This window comes from Danio rerio, chromosome 3 (assembly GCF_049306965.1).
Source record: "Danio rerio strain Tuebingen ecotype United States chromosome 3, GRCz12tu, whole genome shotgun sequence".
NCBI classification, from domain to species: Eukaryota; Metazoa; Chordata; class Actinopteri; order Cypriniformes; family Danionidae; genus Danio; species Danio rerio.
The window spans coordinates 21,357,522-21,377,500 of NC_133178.1; the positions used below are offsets into that span (position 1 = coordinate 21,357,522).

Genomic DNA, 19,979 nt, shown 5'->3' on the forward strand with positions numbered 1-19,979 from the left:
AGGAGACCTCTAAAGCAAAATTAAGGGAATTTTAATGTAAATTGATTCATATTTTTAAATTCATTAATGATTCATTAATTATAAAAATGACATGAGATGAAAGGTCTTTTTATTTAATTTATTTGATAAAATAACTAGTGCAAAAATGTCTGTTTTGTGTGTAAATTGGAAAAAAAAAACTCTAAGCAGTGTAGCTTTGGGTGTGTCATCTTCAGGTTATTCAGGTCTTTTCAAATCATGTCTTGTCTGTGTTTGTCACATGACTCATTTCCTTTCTAGATTGTTTGCAAAAACCTTATTTTTCTCTGTAAATTTCATCAGAATTCACATCATTTAGAATGTAGCCATTTCCTAAATCAGTAGACATGCAGTTATTCATTGTTGTACTCTACTTTCAGGAGTTACTTTGTATGTTCCTGCATCTCTTTCCTAGATGAAAGGATTCATACAGTATGACTCACTTATCATAATCTCAAATATCAACAGATGTGTAGTTATGCATACCGTAGTGCGGAACCTTCGGAACTAGTAGCCTCAAGTCTTGACTTTTTTTGGCTTGTCATAAGTCGCTTATATGATTGATTATTGTGTATTTTGCTTGTTCCAATTGGTCGAGCACTCCATGTGTAAGAGCAAATTGTCTGTTCACATCTGCACACATACCTGGAGGAGATCGAAGTATCTAGTTTCTGAGAAAATTTGGAAACCGTCCTTGACAATGACGAGGCAGTTCATGTTCGGTTAAAAGACCAGAGACTAAATATCACCATGTTCCTTGCCAAGAGGGCTAGTTGACTGAGTTGTTATGAAATTATTGATGGATTAGCAGTTTCGGGTTACCCCTCTATGTGTCATCGGTGCTTGTTATGATCTCTGTGGTAAGGCTGAAGTTCCTGTCTCCTAGACACGTCATGACATGATTTTTATTGACTCTCCTTTTCTTGAATGGAAACTGTGTCCTGAATGTTGTAGGACAATGCTTTTCCAATTGATTTATGGCTAGGGTTTGTATTTGTAGTAGACTTGAAGTGTTGGAGTGTCCTGTTCTTCACCAGGATGAGCTGTATTGTGTTGGAGGTAATGCATTACAAGTAACTTAATTTATGTATTGTGATTACTTTACTAGTTACTTAATAAAAGTAACACTTTTTTTATTTTTAAAAACAAATGAGAGTTATTTTTTGTGTTCCCATTTATTGACTGCTCTAAATGCAGATGTGAAGTGTACAATGTGTAAACATGACACCTACTGTAGGTGTAGCTTAAATGTGAACATGGATTTATTCATCTCGCTTGCTTTAAACGACACCTATGATCTTCTTTTGGGAGCTGTTTGGACAGAACTATGTGTTGGTCTAGTGTGTCCACGGACATATTGGGCTGATAACGACAAAAAATGTCTTTTTATTTTCTAATGTTAAAATAAAATTCAAATCCCTCTTATTTTGAGTTGCTGTTTCCCCGGCCACCGAATTAATCGACAGCCACCTATTAACATGTCTCCGTAGTAATGCATATAATCATATTAACTAAATAGGATGTGTGCAAAGAAACTGTGATTAAAAGATCTGTTCAGCCCTCTGTGATCATCAATCATCATCAAATATGATCAAGAATGAGTTTTACAAGTTTAAAAAGTTTTTAAAACAGTGTTTGTAATCAATCACAGCAATTTTACACAGCTGCATGTCAGTACAATTAAAAAAGGTGACTCTTCAATCCCAGTTTTTAGACTTGAATCAGGTTTATTTTGTATATTAACATAACGGATATCCGTACAGCAGTGGATATTAACATGTATACTGTCACAATTGGTGTGCAAAAACAGTGAAAAGTTAAAAAGAGCATTCTGAGTGTCCCTGATGTGTATGCATGAACTTTGTGACAGCATTGTGTGAGACTCATCGTTGCAGAAATGCTTGGATTAACTGCACAACAAATACATTAAATAATTATTAGGAAAGCTCTTATTGTAGTATTTCTCACAAACATAACATGAGATCTGCTTCCTTCATGTCTGTCACTGTGCAGTTTATCTGACGCAGCTGAAGATTGAGATTGAAGATCATTTTATTAGATTAAGATTACATTTTATATACATTTTAAATATTTTTCTTTCAGTCTGATGTTTAGTCACTTTACATTTTACTTTAGGGGAAAAACGACTTTAATTTATTTAATGCAAAAGTGCATAACGCAATACTTGCGTCAAAGTAACGGGGTATCATATTTAGTTACTTATTTTTGCATAAGTTATGCAATATTGTAATATTAAAAGCAACTTTGCCCAAATGCTGTGTGGAACATTGTGTAGATAAAATCTGGGTTTTTACCATTATCCCACCAATTGGATCAAGATCAAACTGTCCTCCTGAATTGTATCTTAAAATGACCTTTGACCGTCTCTTTGCACTTACAAGAGCTCCGAGGCTGACCTACATTGTCATTCTGGGCTGGGTGTGAAATTGCAATTTTCCGCCTGGTTGATGCAGTAATGAGAAATTGATGTAACGAGGCAGCATTTAGGAAGACGAGTTTACACGAAGGCCCTTTTCCAAATGCCACACTTCAGTGTATTTTGTGTCTTAAAGGTCTTCATCTTGGTGGGTACACTTAGCCTTTTATGAAGCTTCTGATAGAAGTACTGTTCAAAACTGTCAAAACGATACTGTAAAAATCTTGTACCTGGTTAACATTAAGTTTCCTAAATGTTCAGAGTATCCATAAAATGACTTTCTCAGAAATTCCTGCTTGACACTTTCATAATTTAATTATCTAACTGCAGTCTCATTGGCTTCATTGTGCAGTGAATGCTTTTGCATTGTCAAAATGTATTTTTGTAACCTTGTACATGGTAGCTGTTACTTGGTTCATTAGTAAAACACAGCTCTTTGACTATAATCACAGCTTTTTTTTTTCAAAGGTGTTTACATGACTACTAATGCAGCATTTTGTAGACTATAGCCTTTATGGGTTAATTTGAGCTTCATAAGTTCAGTCGTGCAATGGCACAGATGAATGCAAAGCATCCATTTTTTGTTTGTCCTACTGAACTGATGATCTAAAAAGAGCTGGATTAATTGTCTCTGCACGGGGTGCTGTGGCCTGGCGGGAGTCCTTCTGAGTACCCAATTAAACCTAAAAGATTGCCAGGTTTGTGACGGTGGATTGCACCGGAACAGCTAAAAAGCATAATCATGTTTATATGTCGGCTAATGAAAACCAAAATGCATTTAATGAAAGATCATTGTAGTGATACAGATGAATTGCATAATTTTGACTTTTGATTGTTAATTTTGGCAGTAAGAATTCAGATTTGCAGTGATTTACCTGCTTAGCTGCTTTTTTCTTTCTCTTTTCAGGGTGAACTGCCCGTTATACTGTAGATAAGCTGCTTATCATTTTGGATTAAGTTTTTGAATTAATATGCTAATTGTACATTTACATTTGTGCCCCAAGTTCAGTCCTTTCATGAGTTACCCTTAACATTTTTCGTAAAATAAAACAGCAATAATACATTTTATTTATTTGTTTATTTATTTATTCATTTATTTATATTTCATCTGTAATTACCCTTTATATCTGTTGTTATTTTGACTGTTTTATTGTACATGACAGCATGCTTTAATAATAATTTAATTATTTCATTAATTGTATTTAGTTTTTTTCTGTAACATGTACTTATTTTTTATAATGTTTTTAATATTCTGAAATACATAATTGTCTGTCATTAATGACCATTTATCTCCCATGTTCAAGTACAACTATATAAATCATTTTGTGGATTATAATAAAGATTATACAAAACAATTTATTCAAATCTGTATTTTCTTTATTATGAAGTGATTAAAGACACTCTCGAAAATCTTGTCTGTAAAAACCTGACTCTAAAATAGTAATAATAATAATAAAAATGTAAAATAAATAAATAAAAATAAATTAATAATAATATTAAAAAAAAAATAAACGAGACTTTTAAAACTGACTTTATCCAAGATTTTTATGGCAGAAAAGAGAGTATGCTATATAAATTGTATAAAAAATTTTTTATTTTTTATTTTAAAATAAAACTAGAAGATATTGCAGGCCAAACAATTATAATATTACATAATAATAATAATAATAATAATAATAATAATAAATCAGTTTTAAAGCTATTTCAGGCCTATTTGAACATGTAGTATTTGTTGTTTTTGAGAGCAAATGTCTAATCTGTAGTATGTCATAGGAGTGTAGAGGTGGGTCTGTTATCAGCTTCCTCTTAGCCTTCTTGCTTGGGGTGTTAAAGTCCATAAACCCACAATCCTCAAACCACAGCAGAAGCCTTGCAGGACAAAGCAGATTGGATTGGTTTTAAAAAGTAGGATATGACTCTATGATGTAGCAGAGGAAGTGTGTGTGTTTGTGTTTGTGGACGATCGCTGTGGCCTACTGTGCAGCAAATGTAATGCTGTTTTTGTTGTAATGAATGTGTTTAGCTCCGGGGACAGCGGCCGGTGAGTTTGTCACTGCCGTTTTGTTGCTGGGAATAAGATTACATGCTGACCTTGCAAGGAAATTACAGGTTCTGTAATTGAGTGTTCTATGCACAAAAAACACAATTTCTCTGAATTCAGTGATTCAAATCTGATAGATATGAGGGTGTGGTTTTCATCATTAATATCTGACGTGAACATAGTATTTCTGATGTATTTTATCACTTGACCTCACTGTAACAAATGGAGGGTTCCACAAAATTCATTCATGTTGTTGTAACAACACAAATCCATTAAGTTAACTTAACACAATTAAATAGATTGAACATAAAATAATTAAGTTGTCTCAAAATAAATCTAAAGAATTGTGTAGATTCAGCTCATTTTAAATAAGTAGTTTGAACCAGCAGCAATAATTGGATGCATTTATTTTCGATATAAGTATTGACTTATTTTCTTGTCTCTCTTCTTATTCTTAAGTCTCTGCACCTTTTTTCTACAATGAATGCTTATTATCAGGGATGTCAGGCTATGAAAGGCATGAAAAAGCAACATAAAAATATCATGAATTCCATTTGACTTCATGATACTTCATATGATATGTTATGATATGCGGGGAGAGTTTAGTTTTTTACATTTCTAAAAGGAAAGGGATATCATACAGGTTTAATAAAACTGTGATTTCGAGTCATCTTTATTTTTATATTGCTTTTACAATGTAAATTGTGTCAAACCAGCTTAACATAAGTTCTAGTAAATTGAAACTGTCAGTCCAGCTTTCAGAGTTGAAGTTTAGTTTAGTTCAGTTTGGTGTTGTTTAATTTTCACTGCTGTAAGTCCAAACACTGCGCAGCATTTTCAGAAAATGATCACAGAAAATTATTTTTGGTTTGTTACTTAATGGGATGGTTACTTAAAATCATTAACTCGCCCTCCACTTGTTACAAGCCTGTTTGAGTTTCCATCTCCTGTTGAATGGTTTGAAAAGTTTTGGAAGCCAGTACCCACTGACTTCTGGATTTGTTTTTTTCGGTTTTTAACATTCTTCAAAATATCATTATTTGTGCTTAATAGAAAAAAAGAAACTCATAAAGATTTTGAACCACTTTAAAGGTTAGTAAATAATGAGTACACTTAGTAATTTTTGTAAACTAAACAGTATTACAGTATTATAACAGAATTACTATATTTACAGAATTACTGTATATTTTACAGTAAAGATATACATAAAGTAAGTAAAAACATATACAGAAAGGTTAGTGGTGAAGCTGTCAATATAAAAACAGTATTTTGCTGTAATCAAACTTTTACAATACGTTACTGTAAATTATACAGGAAATTGTTAACTGTGTACATTTCCTTTTTTGGCTGAGCCTATGTTTTACATAAGTTTAAAACTTACCTATTTTTTATTTTTTATTTTATTTAAGATGTTTTGGCAACCGAACAATACAGTAAACTGTAAAGTTTAATTAATTAATTACAGTAGTTAATAGTTTCCAAACTTTGTGTTCATTTAAGGATATGGAATTGCATTATGGGACCTTGATCTCAGCTCTGTCGACTTTTGATGATGAAAATTCAACTGTACAAAATAACAAAGGGGCTTTTATTGACATTATAGTAGTTTGAAATAATATAATTTATAAGATATAATATATAAATAGTAATAAGTGTGTAAAATAAGAAAATCTACTGGCAGTTTATTAATAAAATAATGACTTGAATCACAAAATATGGGAAAGTGCTAATTTATGTATATTGTTTACAGTGTAGGTTTATTATTTGATGGACACTCAAGGCTATTAAACGCACTGTTCTTCCATCCCTCACTGCCTTGTTTTCATTCCTGTGAAAAATGAAATGTGGTGCTACCCTGATTAAGGTCAGTAGTTTGTAAAGTTTGACCAGCACCAGATTCAGAACCAGGAAGTTTTTGTCATTGTTATCTTAAGTTCAATGCAGCTGTTCTAGCATGTCATATGCACCCTTGGCCTCACATATCCTTCAAAGGTTATATAGACTCGTGCTGCATCTTTCCGTCCTTTTCCTCCCCTGCTTCCCAACATGCTGTAATCAAGATTTATCAGCTCTGAGGCAGATGGTTTTCCAGGATGCCAGCCGCAGCCCCCTCCCCGACCCTCTCGCTGGATCTTGAGCCCAGGGCCCAAGTGTTTGTCTAGACTTGAGTTATCCGCCTCATCTAGGAATGACAGGGCCTCCCCTCCCCATTCTCCTCCAACACTGCATGTCCCAGAGGAATTAGGGTCATCCATCCTCAAGTACCCCTATGTGGCTAAAAGTAGCTCAACACATGGTGGAGCTTTTGCTATTCAAAGCAATGTGGGATCCTTGAAAACTCCAAATCCACAGCAACAATAGCTTGCCAAGTATTTTGAAAAATGTGCCAAAAATTTACTGTAAAATCAAAAGTTTAAATTTGTTTATAAGGAAATAATGTTCGCCTTAAAGGCACAGTTCACCCAAAAACAATTACACTACCTCATCATTTACACTCCCTCATGTGGATTTTAAGCTTAATGAGTTTCTGTCTTCTGACAAACACAAAAGAAGATATTTTGAATAAGAATTCTTGTTCCTGGGACTCATCGACTTTTATAGTAGGGAAAAAAAACTATGAAAGTCAATTGGTGCTAGCTATCAACATTTTTCACATTATCTTCTTTTGTGTTTTCCTTAAATGCTGACAGTTTTTCTCTTTTGAGTGAGTTTTCTTTTTAAGGGTGAACCAACCAAATCTTTAATGTTATCTCTATTCTCTAAAAAAGTCCAGACTCCAGGATTCAGTTGCTTGCATATTTCAAGAGCTCTAATTAAGGGATTAAGATTAAGACTCTTAAGTTAAGAGTCACTTGTCTTTATTGCACTTGTTATTAAAGTTTTTTTTTAATGATTTATTTATTTCATTTCTGTATCTGCATGTTTATTAAAATCAAGTTTTGTTGTAAACTATTTTTGGACTAGGCCTGCACAATATATATTTTCAGCATCGATAACACAATGTGTGCATCTGCAATAGTCACATCGCTGCATCTGCTATTTTAAAAAGTTTATTATCTGCATGCATTAAAAGAGATAAAAAAAAATACTATTTTTATTACACCCTTGACTTGTTTCAATTGTTTATTAGTTTCTTTTTTAAGTTAAACACAAAACAAGATCATTAAATAACTTGTATACCATTCAAACAAGTGAAGGGTGAGTAAACTTGTCTTTTTGAATCCCCCCAACGGCGTAACGGTGGTGCAGTGAGTAGCACGATCATAAGGTCGCTGGTTCAAGCCCTGGCTGGGTCAGTTGGCATTTCTGTGTGGAGTTTGCATGTTCTCCTTGTATTCGCTCGGGTTTTCTCTGATTTCCCCCACAGTCCAAAGATGCCACTATGGGTGAATTAAATAAGCTAAATTGGCCGTAGTGTATGTGTGTGAGTGTTTCACAGTGTTGGATTGCAGCTGGAAGGGCATCCGCTGCGTAAAACATACCCAGCATAAGTTGGTGGTTCATTCCGCTGTGGCGACCCCTGATTAATAAGGGGACTAAGCCGAAAAAAAATGATTGAATGAAAATCACCCCAATCAATTTAAAATGAAGAATTCGTTCCATATAAATTTGTTTAAGTCATCTGGTGAAATTGTATTCACATCACAATATTCATTCATTCAATCATTTTCTTGTCGGCTTAGTCCTTTTATTAATCCGGGGTCGCCACAGCGGAATGAACTGCCAACTTATCCAGCTAGTTTTTACGCAGCGGATGCCCTTCCAGCCACAACCCATCTCTGGGAAAACATCGCAATATATATCGCAGAAATACAAAATATCGCAATGTCAGATTTTTCCAATATCGTGCAGCCTTATTCTGGACTTTTGACATTTGATGTGTATTTAGATTTGGACCTTTGAAATGAGACCTAGAGAAGCCCTGCTCTAAAACAATGGCAATTATTCAGCCAATTACTCGCTTACTCAAGACAGACATGTATGTAATTCACAGGAAATGCCAAAAACAAGGAAGTTGACAATTAAGTGTGTTGATGTGAAAATTTTTACATTAGAATAACCACAATGGAATCACATTTATCGGATCAATTTTTTCAAGCCTAAATGCTTATGTGACATTACCAGATGATGTGATTGTATAACTGGTCTAACCAGCAGACCAATCTCAATGCACCAATCTCAATGCTATAAAGACTTTTGATCATTTATTTTTTTAAACCCACATAATATAATCTGAGCTTTATTTGCTTATTTCTGTAATATTATTATTATTATTATTATTATTATTATTATTTAATTTACATCTTTAGGTGGAAAACTAGTTGGTCTTTGTCAATGCATGCTTAAGCCAACACAATGCCTGAGTCCTCAATAGTTTTGGAGTGCTTTTGCAGAAAAACTTCTCTTTCATACAATGCAAGGCTCGAGTAATGAGATGATGAGGCCGTACTTTAATTTAAACCACAAGACTTGAAATGAATAGAAGGGCAGGCATGATGCTCTCTCATTATCAGTTGGCTCACGAATTGGCTGTAGCAAGTGGCGGGACACGTGTCCTCCTCTTTGTTTAACCAGAGCTTGAATTGGCGCCTTGGATGGGACCTATTCATGGCTGGACATAAGGCCGCCTTTGAGAGCGGTGGCTTGCTGGCCCTCATTATCCTCATTGTTGCATTCCATTACACCTCATTTTTTGTGCCCCACTTCAACAGGAACTTTAGACAAAGCCTGCAGTGTGAAAGGGGAGCAGTCAAACCCCAAAAAAGGCAGAACTTTGATAGCGAAGGAATTGTTAACACCTCCAGCCTGTCAGAAGATCTCATTATCTGCTTGCCATCTTATTAAAGCCACCACTAAATCTGATCTTGCAATATTATATTAGGCCGCCAAGTAATTTAATCCCAACCATGTTCTTTTGTATTTGATAAGCAGTGGATGGAAGAACTGTGCTAGAGCAGTCAGCTATTGTGTGTGACCAGTGTGCAGTGTGTTTGCCTGGCTTGGCATGTGCTCGGAAAAATGTGTATGTGGATGGTCTTAACGTATTTGTGTTGTGGGTAGTTCTACACACCATATGAGCCTTTTGTTGATGCCATAAGTCATACAAAATGTATTAGGTTTTTCTTTTATTTGCTGATTTCTTTATTTGAATTGGGTTCATTATCAATCAGAGGTACAGTTATGACAGTGATATTGCTATTTTACTAATATTGCATTGATTTTGAGTTAGATACTGTAAACAGATGTGTGTATGCACTGTATACTAAGGGTTGCAACGGTTCAATCTACTCATGGTTCAGTATGTATTATGGTTTTAGGGTCACCGTTTCGGTACGATTCGGTTTGTGCTATGCTTAGACAAAAATGGCTACAGAACAATTCAAAGAAATGTCAGTGAGTCTCCTGTTTTCGTTACCGCAGACCAGTTCATTAAAAAGAAAGAAAGAAGAAATGCCTGCAGGTAGTGTTTGCGCTGCTTTGACTTTTTCATGGTTAATTTTTATGATATCCCGACAGAGAAATACTGGGAAATGTCTCTAAACTGATGGCATTTCATGCCGTTCAGCCTTATAATCTTAAAATGTCATCAAAATCAACTGTTTTGTCATAACGTTAGACATTTTGCTAGAAAATAATTCAAATACCAGCTCTAAACAGATGTTGTGAAGTTCTGACATCAGCTGCAGATGTGAATAAGTGGCTGAAGTAATTCCTCATACAAAAGTATTTTGAGACTATCCGTGTTTATCCTATCCTGGTAGGATACTTGTAATACTGTGCTCATGACATTTCTCCATTTGTCATTGAAATAACGCCATAGGTAGTTGGTAGATTTGTGTAAAAGGTCTGCTGCCACAGCTGGAAAAAATCCTAGGGAAAACACTATGGGTATGTGTAGATATATATATATATATATATATATATATATATATATATATATATATATATATATATATATATATATATATAGTGAAAGATACACATATAATTATAAATTTAAAAAAAACATATAATTTTAACATCCATCAGGCGTGCGTTAAGCCTGGTTTATACTTCTGCGTCAAGTGACCGGCGTAACCCACGGCGCAAGCAACGCGCATAGATGTGCATTTATACTTCTGCATGCTGTCTTTGTGGGTCTGCATTAACACTTCAGTGAGGTGTAAATGTTCCTCTGTGTCGAGTTTCTTCACTGCTGTTTTGCTTTTCCTAAACACTTCCGGGATTTACAAGTGGCTCAAACTCGCTCATTTTGAGGCAGGAACTGGCGGACGTGCAGCAACTTTAACTATGAGGTAAACACAAAACAAAACTTTCCATTCTGAGCTACGTCACAGGACTCCACACTTGTAAACAATCGCTCCATCAGGCTCGCACCATTCACGCGGTTCTTGGTCCTGCCCAGACTCGTCAGCGCTACCAAGCCGACCAATCACAAAGCTTGCGCTGCGCGTCGTTGCGACTTTTAGTTACATTTTTTGAGAGGTGCGCTTCAGCGACGGCCACGGCGAAGGGCTATGCGTCAGTGCCGTAGCATACGCCGGCGTTTGACGCAGAAGTATAAATCAGCCTTTAGAGTTATCTTAACTTTTAACTCTTACTCTTTCTTGCAGTTTTTCTCTCCACTTCATGTGTCACTGAGATATCTGTTCTTCTCACCACCCAAATGGAGTTATTTCATCTCTCCACATAATGGCAGTTTTGTTTCTAACAACTCTCAGAGTGAATTTGCATGTGTGACAGATTCTTCATTCTTTCTGCCTACGTGCCGAGGTCCATTACGTCGCCTGTGTAGGAGTCAAGGGCTGCCCTTAGACAAAGTGAACAATCTCCCTCCATCCTCCCACTCCTCAGAGTTTGACTAGCGGGACAGTCAGATACGGGGCGGCAGGCAGATACCAGATGTTGTTTGAGAAACGCTGCTGAAATGAGAGATGTTAGATACCTGCTGTCTGAAGCCTTGATTGTATCCTGTACATGGGGAACTACAGCACTGGCTTTGATGGTATCTGATGACAGACTGACTCAAATGTCACTCTAGCCCTGATGCTGATCGCGGCTTTAGCAATTGCACTTAGATTAGATTATTCCCGTGGCAGAGAAAGGTAAAATCACACTGGCATCCTATAGAAAAGTCCTTCTATCCTTATTTAGCTCTGAATTACAAGAGAAGAAAGTGTGATTTTTATTATTTTTTTATATTAAAGGGGGCATAACATGAAGCTTTACATAAGAAGTCAAATAATTATTTGATGTCCCCATAATGTGTCTGCAAGGTTTCAGTTCAAAATATCCCACAGATCATTTCTTATAGCTTGTCAATTTTTTTCATTATTTATGTTATATTACATGCTGTTTTTGGGTGTGTCCCATTAAATGCGGTTATTCTGCTGCGGCGACCTCAGATTAACAAAAGGACTAAGCCGAAAAGAATGAATGAATAACAGAAATGATCAGAAATGGATAAAAGTCTTACACTGATGGAAAGGAAGAGGTTACAACTTTTAGATTATACCAGGATGTTTTCTGAAGGATTATTGGATACTGTAGATTTATGTACAGTGGTTCCTCGCAATAATGCGGTTCAGTTTTCACGGCCTCACAGTTTTGCATATTTTTGGGGAATTTGATATGCGTTTTTTTATTATTTTTTTTACCGCGCATTGTGTTCTGCATCCTGATTAGCGTATCATGTTCTGCGTCTTGACTGGCTATTGACCACTGTCAATCAATCTCCTTTGTGCTATGTCTCTTGTGCAGTGCAGAATGCATTCAGCTTGGCAAATTTTTGATAGCTAGCAGTGTGATTCTTAAGTGCTGGACTATATGTTTGCAAGTTTTCTCCCCACAAACGTTCTGCACTGTCGAAAGCATCTGCTGTTGCACCCAAATGGCAGAGGAAGATGCTAGCCATCGCACAAAAACTTCTGAACATGCTAAGGAAGGTAAAATTTACAAGACTGCAGGGTGCCATTACGAAATAAATAAATGAAGATCAAATGGTTTTGATCTTTGGGTTCATTCTATAATACTGGACTTAATTTTCTATAAAGGTTTGAACTTTGAGAGTTTTTAAACAAGAGAGAAAAGTGTGAAAATGTTAATGCCTGTCTGAGAAAAGTGTATAAAGAGTGTATTGAGGGTCTTTACAACCTTAAAACATCTATAATAATTGTGAAAAGTAAAGTGGACTACTTTGCGGATTTCACCTATGGCGGGCTATTTTTTAGAATGTAACTCCCGCAATTAACAAGGGACCACTGTAGTTGTGGAGTAAAGATGATTAAAGCCAGCAGCTAGCTCTCTGCAACTCCCGTCCTAATGCCCCAGTACAGTGATAGGGACTCTTTACTGCTCAGTGAGCGCTGTCTTTTGGATGTGATGTTAAACTGTGGTCCTGACTCTCTGTGGTTATTAAAAATCCCAGGATGTCCTTCGAAAAAGAGTAGGGGTTTAACCCCATCATCGCCTCCTAATCTTTCCCATATCATAATGGGCTTCATCACTTTGTCTCCTCTCCACTAATCAGCTGGTGTGAGGTGTACGGTCTGGTGCATAATGGTTGCTGTCGCCTCATCCAGGTGGATGCTGCACACTGATGGTGGATGAGGAGATCCCCCCCACCCCCTCCTCCCTAAATGTTAAGCACTTTGAGTCCCCAAAAAAGCGCTATATAAATATAAGGAATTAGTATTGTTAAACTCATTGATTAACATGTTACTGTTCTGTTTCTCATGCGCTGGCCTTTGCAAATAAACATTACACAAATATTATTATTATTTTTTTAACAGATATTGCAAAATGTCTGTCACCTGATACATTGCATAACTATGTGTTTCTGATTGCATCGACGATAAGCTCTAGTCTCTGAAGACAGTCAGAGAGGATGGTAACTTTATCCAAATTAGCCACATGGCATGTTCACAAGTACAATCAAAAATCTGCAAACGTTTTCGAAATAAGAAGTGACATACCTGTTTTTGCATATTAAGGTCAAACACGAAGAGTTGGCTCCTGATCTTGAAAATAGAATTGCCTGAATCGTAGAAAAGTTGAATCAAGATCGTGTGTAGGGTCGAATCGAGATTACAAACTTTTTCCCGATTAATCATGCAGCCCTAGTCAATGTTTTAAAACTGTAAAATTTTATGTTATACCCTTTGTAAGGTGTATATATAAAGTGTGTGTGTGTGTGTGTGTGTGTGTGTGTGTGTGTGTGTGTGTGTGTGTGTGTGTGTGTTTTAATGTGTTGTAAATTATTCTGTGTTTTTGAAACCAACATAGAGAGAAGTCAATGATTTACAAAAAAAAATTATAAAAGTTTTTTTTATTGTTTTTTTAACCCATATTTGAAATGTAAAAACAACTTATTTTAGAGCATTAATCACAATACCATGACAACGTGAAACTGATTATTTTTATCTAAGGTGATCACACCATCAGATACTTAAAGGCCATGTCTCGTTCTCCAGTGCTTCAGAGTAAACCAAATTTGTGTACTGGTGCTGTGGGTGGAAATGTGCAGATTAAGCAGTGGCAATATATAAAAAGGTCACTTTACAACACAAGGAGCAGGAAATAAGAGTGTCTTTGTAATCAGGTACTTCATTATAGCACTTAAACCTGGACAAAATGAAAAAAAGATTGTCCTGATATTTACCATTTCATAATGTTCATATCAGTGGAGACGGTCTTGTTTGCTTTCTGATTGTGTGCTGGTCTTGTTACCATGGTGATTTTATGATATACACACACATTCTCCTTAAAAAGGGAAATGTATGCATCAAAGATTTTCTATAATCAGATCAGTGCTGCGGCTCACACTTATAATTACCTGTTTTTCATGCTGAATGAAATGTACAGGAGAGGAAGCAAAAGCAGCCTACATCTAAAGGGAAGTGTGACAATGCCCCAGGTGGGTGTTTTGTCTGTGGAATTTGTGGATTATGTACTATGTGGTATTTTGTTAGTATTTGGCACAGCTACGATGGAAATTTTCTAATTTATTTTATTTTTGCTAATGTTTTTTTTAGTTTTTACTGTGTTAATTTTTTTATTTTCTTTTTTTGTCATTTTGTTTGTATAACTTTTGCTCATTTATATTAATTTTTAAGTTTTTATATGTGTTATTAATACATAATTTGTCAATTTTATATTTCATATTGAATTTTTTGACCATCTTATTTGTACTTTTTATAATAATTTTTTTATTTTATTTTATTAGTTCTTATAGTTATTGTTATTACTTTTATTTATTTCTAATTTTAAATAATTTAATATTTTTAAATTAAATAATATTGTTTATTTTTCATTTAATAATTTCATAATAATAATAATAATAATAATAATAATAATAATAATAATAATACTATATTAATAATATTATTATTATTGTTGTTGTTGTTATTGTGGTTATTAATATTGTTATTATTATTGTTGTTATTATTATTGTTTACTTATTCATTTGTCTGAATTTTGTCAAAGTTTCGTTCAATGTCAAATTCTGCACATGACCTGAGAAAGAGTAGTCATCAGAATGCTGAAGCTTGGCTGCAATGCTTTGTCAATTACCTTCATCTACATGTTGCTCTGAATGTGTTAAGTCCGGGACGTGTGTGTTTGTGTGGGTGTAAATATATGCTCTGCACTTTAAGCATGCCATTTGTTTTCATGTTTACAAGTATATGCATATGCTCATATGGAAAATTACTGTGCTGAGAGCATGTAGGTCTCTCTCTCTTTGTTTTAATGCGTTTTATTGTAATGACACACAATTGCACCTTGATATTATGTCTGTTGCTGCTGAGCTGTATATAGAGTGCAACAGTCCGTTACATAAATGCAAATCCCATACATTTTCTCATAGTGGAATTGATTTTTAATAATAACTTAAGCCTTTAGAGACGTGTTTGCATAAGCTTTGCATTTCAACAACGTTATGTGGACAGATACTGTAAGGTAATTATAGTAGTTTGATAAGTCAATTTGAGAATAAAGACTATATCTGTCAATTTGAGACTAGTTTAACTTAATACCATGCATGGAAAGTTGAGATTATGATTGCGATGATGGGACAATTAAATAATTGATGGTTATGGGGACATGTCACCTTCGTTACTGCTAATTCTATGCCCTTGCAATTTTGTGCCTTAAAAAAATATTTTTATTTTTTGAATCATTATTAATATTAATTAATTATAAAACAATATTTTTTTGTTATTTTAACATTTTTATGTTTTAATTATTAATATTTAGTAATAATAATAAAATATTTTATTTTTATTTTATATTTGATTTTAATAGTTTTTAGTAGTTATTATTTATATTTAAAAATATAAATAAATTAAAATTGCATAAATATAATGATCATAAATATATTTATTTATAATAGTTATTCTATTACTATGCATTTTTACTCACTTTATTTTTTATATATAATATATTATTGTTAATTATTTTTTTTTATAATTTCTTTAAATCCATTTCTTAATCATTTGAATTAATTGATTTTAACTAGGCGACGCAGGAAGTGCTGTCGCCTCACAGCAAGAAGGTCGCTGGTTCGAGCCTTCGCTGGGTCAGTTGGCGTTTCTGTGTGGAGTTTGCATGTACTCCCTGCCTTCGCGTGGGTTTCCTCCGGGTGCTCTGGTTTCCCCCACAGTCCAAAGACATGCGGTACATATGAATTGGGTAGGCTTAATTGTCCGTAGTGTGTGAGTGTGTATATGAGTGTGTGTATGAGTGTGTGTGCGAGTGTGTGTGTGCGAGTGTGTGTGTGCGAGTGTGTGTGTATGAGTCTGTGTGTATGAGTGTGTGTATGAGTGTGTGTATGAGTGTGTGTATGAGTGTGTGTATGAGTGTGTGTATGAGTGTATGTGGCTGTTTTCCAGGGATGGGTTGCAGCTGGAAGGGGATTCGCTGCGTACAACTTGCTGGATAAGGTGGTGGTTTATTCCGCTGTGGTGACCCCAGATTAATAATGGGACTAAGGCGAAAAGAAAATGAATGAATGAATGAATAAATGAATGAATGAATGAATGAATGAATGAATGATTTTTAACTGTATTTATTATTTATTTATATTATATATTTGTATGTTTGTTTGTTTCACTGAGCATTATTTAATGTTGTTAATTGTCCATGCAAGTAAGTATATTAAATATTCAAATTGAAAATCAACACAAACTCTAACAAAATTAGTCAGTCCTAGAAAAACATGAAAGTAGACCATTATCCTAGTGTGAAGCAAACCTTTTGAAAGTTGACAAAAGAAGTGAATTAGTTGTGTTTCCATCAAATAGAGCAGTTGACTGTAGTATTGGTAACTTAGCAACCTGTAGTAAACAAGACAAGCTCAATGGAAACAGTTGATTGTTGAACGTCAAATTGAACATTAGCTCATTTTCAAACCTCAAGCAAGCATAACTTTAGTGGATTAAAGGATTTTTATTCTAAATTTGGCATTTCCATCATTGGTTTCTGATGTGGTACTTCAATATGGGTATCTGTAAATCAGCTACTGTAGATTCTTTGTTAAGTCTGTTTTATTTTCTAAAAGCCCAGACAGCATATGGCTATATTGAACAAAAAGTTTGGTTTTCCCACTCAAATTTCCCACCCACTGTGATATTTGCATATCTTGAAATACTGACCTGTCTCATAGACTAGATTCCCTTATTTTTAAAAGAAAAAAAGCAGCAAAGGTGCTGATGTTATTGGCAGATGTCACCCACACAGATGGTCTGCAGGTAATGTCTTCTGTCGGGCCTCATGTTTTGGCTATGCTTTGCAGTATCTGTGTCCCTTTTCTGTGCTGTAAGGGGGCTCAGGTATCACCCACACAATGCACCTAACAGGGCCGTATATCAGCATTGAAAGATGAGACGTTGTTTGCCTACTGCTCAGCAGTGCCTCCGACAGCCGTCTGGAAGGAGCACTATTGGAAAAATACAAGCATTTAAGATTGAGAAAAGCTGAAAATATGAAGTTCTGTACACTTTTTTTGCACCACTACTATCAAAAAGGAATCACAAACTAGAGTGTTTATCCACCAAATTCATAAACCCTTGCCCTGTCTGCCATTGGTCAGTCAAAGCTGTTATACAAACCCTAGACTGAAGTCAAGTCAAGTCTAGCTTTAATGTCATTTCGCTACATGCGTGGACATACAGAGGAACAAAATGTCGTGTTTCGCAGGACAACGATGCTACATAAATAATCATAAATACAAACACAATACTGGACATGAGCTATTTTTAAAATACATAACTATACACATAAGACAGGCTAAAAAGACATAAAAGTACTGTTTTTAGGGCCACTAGAAGCCGCTGCATCTGGACACGCCACCATCTTGGATATTTTAACCAATAAACTCATTCGATACGAAAACGATACTTTTGACAACCCTACATCAGAGACATAGGATTTTAAACTTAGAAGATAAAGAACTGCTTAATTATGTAATGTTTATATGTGCATAAGGACCATTTAAACAACCTTTCTGAACTTTCTAAACAAAAAAGCTTTGAATATTTAAGAATATAGACGTGGTGCTTATGAGTGCGATGCTAGTTTGTTGTTGGTTTTGCTAGTTATTTGTTAATAGGTTCAGAGTGGTTTAGGTGGTTGTTGTGTGGTTTAAATGGTTGTGACTTACAGACCCAATTGACCCTTGACTAAGCCACAACCAAAAAACGCCACAACCAATCATGGCTTAGTAACCAAGGCAAGCTTGTTAAGCTTTCGAGTGAGGGAAACAACTAAAAGTGTTGTGCATATGGATTGAGCAAATCTGATATCCGGTATCCTAAAAGTTTGGACGAGGTGATGGAATTGTTTTCTTTTTCCAAAACCTCAAACCCAAGGGGAGAAATGCCAGGCACAGATCAAGCCATGTGGGGGGGGCTGTAAAGCAGCACAATTTAGTCAAATTTCCATCTGTTTCAAGCTATGAATATTATATATCAACAGAACATATCCGAGATATGATCACAAACTGAGAACTTGCGATCAATTAATATTATTAATATTTAATATTATTATACTTCTCCCGCAGCTGTTTTGCAGAACTTTTAAACCCTCTTGTCCCTGTCAGAGGTACAATTCACCAATTTGTCAGATCTGTCTTTTAGAGATTAGGTCATTGGTGATAGCGTTATAGTGCGTTAAAGTCTGTTTTTATAATTGGGGTCGATTTCTTTCTTTTTATTTTTGTCAGATTAATATTTGCTAGTAGGGAAAATATTTTATTGCACAGCATTTAGTCTATCAGGCATTTTGGCTAAAAAAGAGAGAGAAATTGCTGTTTAATTTGTTGTTATTATTAGATTATTTTTAAAATTTCTCTTACCCTGCTTTGCATGAACTAAGCTGTTGAACAGTAAGCATATGAGGTAGCTAGTCTGCTTCAATTTTAATTAAATTTTTTTCCAATTGGTTGCATATAATGTCGTGAATGTACTCCTGTAATGCATAGACAGGGTTACTGGCATTTTGGTGAAGAGGTGAGATTGCACTATGTCGGTTGACAGTTGTTGGCATCCAAAAAAGCTTGCCAATTGAACATGCTGAATTGGGATTTGTCGGGTCATAGAATGTCTTCGAAGTGACATATGCTGGTGGTTGTCTGGAATTATGGGATATGTGTGAATGCGCCTTGTAAAGTCAGAAATGTCTTACACTATTGTAAAAGTAACGTTTCTGAGGGCATAACATTGTATTTTACTATAACTGGTGGAGATTTAAACTGAAAAATTAAAAAGCATTCACTATTTATAGTCACTCCAAATCTTTTTGAGTTTTTTATCTTGCTGAACACTAAATTAGATATGTTTAAGTAAGCAGAAAACCTATAACCATTGATTAAAAAACTAATTATATTCATATCAGCACAGTCTCAGGCTACCAGCTGTCTTTATAATATCTTCTTTTGTGTTAAGATAGTAAAAGAATAGAGAGTAAATGTTGACAGTCTTTAGTAAATGATCCCCTTATTATTTTGTTAATTAACAAATTGTGCTTGTTCAAAATTTGTGGGGAAAATGTAATAATTGTTTAAGTTTCTATTGAAGCTAAAATGTGCTGTGAATTGTGTATATATATATATATATATATATACATATATAGGTACATTTATGGAGGGTTTGAAAAATATGCCAGCAATACTGATCGTGTTTCTTGCCTTCGCAAACACTGCTAACTATGCTGACAGATAATTGATGCTCTGTTTGCTCTGTGGTGTTTTTACATCAAGAAGTTGGCAGCTGTTCTGCTCTCATATTCCACCTCTCTCTTTTTTTTTTCTCTCACTCTTTATCTTCTCTCTAGAGGAAAAACTGGGCTCCCGTGTGTGCAGACACGTGTAAATGTGCACGTTATGTGTTAATTAAATTGCTTGTGTAGTGTTCCATGTTTTTCAGCACTATATGAACTTTACACATAAACCCCCCTCCAACTGTAGGAGCCTTCGGAAACATGCTA

At 35.0% G+C, this 19,979-nt stretch overlaps 1 protein-coding gene across 2 annotated transcripts in view; it reads left to right on the top strand.

The window, feature by feature from the left end:
• tanc2a (tetratricopeptide repeat, ankyrin repeat and coiled-coil containing 2a) overlaps positions 1-19,979 on the top strand; it is a 248,094-nt gene that overhangs the window by 44,379 nt on the left and 183,736 nt on the right. The gene's annotated exons all lie outside the window — the stretch shown is intronic.